Source organism: Taudactylus pleione, unplaced genomic scaffold (assembly GCF_031769625.1).
Source record: "Taudactylus pleione unplaced genomic scaffold, aTauple2 ptg000025l, whole genome shotgun sequence".
Taxonomy (NCBI): domain Eukaryota; kingdom Metazoa; phylum Chordata; class Amphibia; order Anura; family Myobatrachidae; genus Taudactylus; species Taudactylus pleione.
The window spans coordinates 9,481,505-9,483,927 of record NW_028284427.1 but is presented as its reverse complement, the minus strand read 5'-3'; the positions used below and the strand labels follow the sequence as shown (position 1 = coordinate 9,483,927).

The following is a 2,423-nucleotide window of genomic DNA, read 5'->3' as shown; positions in this document are numbered from 1 at the left end:
AATTACAATCAAACCCTCCTGGGATGCCCAATCTCATCTGACCTTGGAAGTTAAGCAGGAGAGGGCCTAAAAAGTACTGGGGAGGGAGACCCCCCCAGAACATTAGGTATTGTAACAAAATCACCACCCCCCCTTGATAAGCTCTGTGTGGACCCTGTCCCCTCCAAAGAATCTCCAAGGAAAGTAACAAGAAAAAGCAGACTGGAAGGAAAAGAAAGAAGAAGAAGAAAGGAAGAAGAGCTATCAGTATAAATAATGATAATAAAAATAAATTAAATATAAATACCAATATAACTATCTAAATAAATACACAGTGTTACATGTGGAGTAACAGAAAATATATAGAGGATCCTACACTTACTGTACATCTATTATTTTATTAGAATGTAGTGACTACAGACTTCAGCCCATTTAAAGAACCAGGTAGACATTAGAAACATATGGAATACCTCATGTACAACTAGATGGTCTGCAACCTAGTTTTAACAGATAATTATCAGATAATTAGCACATATTCAACTAATTATGGAATTACATTCACAATCTATTGACTCTTAGGGGCATATCCAATTCCCGCGGCTAATTATCGCGATGGTCGACATTCATTTAGCGGGTGTCCCTGTTGGCCTTTATCTTGCACCATCTGTAGGTGGGAGGTAAAATAAGCGTAAAGCTGCCCTATTACGGCCTTGCGCAAGAGGGTATAACACACTGATTCTGCAATTCTCACAGAATCAGTGTGTTCTCGTGCGGGAGCCCCGTTCTAATGACGCGGGGAAATAGCTATTTAATTGAATAGCTAATCCCCGCATCGCAGGACTTTTGACAGACAATTAGCCATGGGTGAAACCCCTTGGCTAATTAGATATGCCCCTTAAATTGGCATTTTGAGTTTTACTACTCTACACCGGTTTACACACTCCTCACTATTCATTACCCCATGTTAAGGTTTTAGATGTCTCTGATATTATCAGCTCCCTGAGTGAGACCTCTTTTTACTGTAAATGGAAGGAACACAGGACAATTACTAAAGATGTGCGTTTTGGTTCTCCAGAAATTCGAATCCACCCGAGTTTCGTGAATTCGGGTAAATCCGAGTTGCTGTTCTAATATCCTGAGGAGATTCGGGTAAATCCGGGTCGCGGTTCTGATCTTTTTGCGGTTCGGGAATTCAGATTTTAAATCCGATTTTGGATTGCATAAATGACATGATTTTAGCTGTTTTTAAAACTTTTTATCTATTTTTTATTTAAAAAATCCAGATCCAACACCAAAATCAAAACACTTGAGGGTGGTTTGCAAAGCCAAATCCAGATCCAAAACCTTGAAGAAGATACAGATCCAAAACCAGAACCAAAACCAAAACACAGGGGTCGGCGCACATCCCTAACAATTACACTGATGGACGACACAATTAAACTCCAACAAAAATCAGAAACTCTCCTTTAAAAGGAGACACATATTTGCAGACTACATTCCCTGACGAAGCACGTATGGCAATCACATGCGAAACATATTGGTACCTGGGCCGTCTCTTCCATTGGGCTTTTTGGGCAGCTGCCCAAGGGCCCGAAGCTTCAAGGGGCCTGCCAGCCCCTATGCAGCCGCGGCCAGTTGTTAAATGTTTTTCTTTTTAAATCATTGTGGTTCGATCCGCCAGACCCACAAAGCTCCCTCCCCCCCGACCTTCCGGGAGCACTTACATGGCTGTGACAGCTGCACCCTCCCAACCTGCGCTCCACCTCCCCTGCCCGCTTCCTCAAATCAAATGGCTATCTGCAGATGACGCGCAGCATGCGCGGCGCAGGTGACATGACGATGTCACGCTGTGTATGACTGAGTGCCCAAGAAGAAGAGCGGAGGAGCCGCGCAATCAACAGGACGTCGAATATCCTCAGTGTGTGATTTATGCAGAAGGAACTTTGTTATGCGGGAAAATTATTTAGTTTGATCGACTGAGTTCTTGTTCCGGGGGTCGGGGGGGGGGGGGTGTTATGTGTATACTGTGTGTGTGTGTGTTATGTGTATACTGCGTGTATGTGTTATGTGTATATGTTATGTGTATACTTTGTGTATATGTTATGTGTATACTGTGTGTATGTTATGTGTATACTGTGTGTGTGTTATGTGTATACTGCGTGTATGTGTTATGTGTATGTTATGTGTATACTTTGTGTATATGTTATGTGTATACTGTGTGTGTATGTTATGTGTATACTGTGTGTGTGTTATGTGTATACTGTGTGTGTGTTTTCAGCCTGTCCCTGAAGGAGAGCATAGGTGGCACTGCTCAAAACTAATATCAGTAAACGGACAGTCAAGATTTAAAAGAGAGATGGGGTTGGGGGGTATGGTACTGCATAGCATATGGGGGATGATTCAGAGATGGACGCAGTTACAGTAACGTCTGCGACTTTTGTCAC

General features: G+C 42.6%; 1 pseudogene; it reads left to right on the top strand.

Moving 5' to 3' along the window:
• Positions 1-118, top strand: LOC148539649 (5S ribosomal RNA; annotated as a pseudogene).
• The last annotated feature ends 2,305 nt before the right edge of the window (positions 119-2,423 follow it).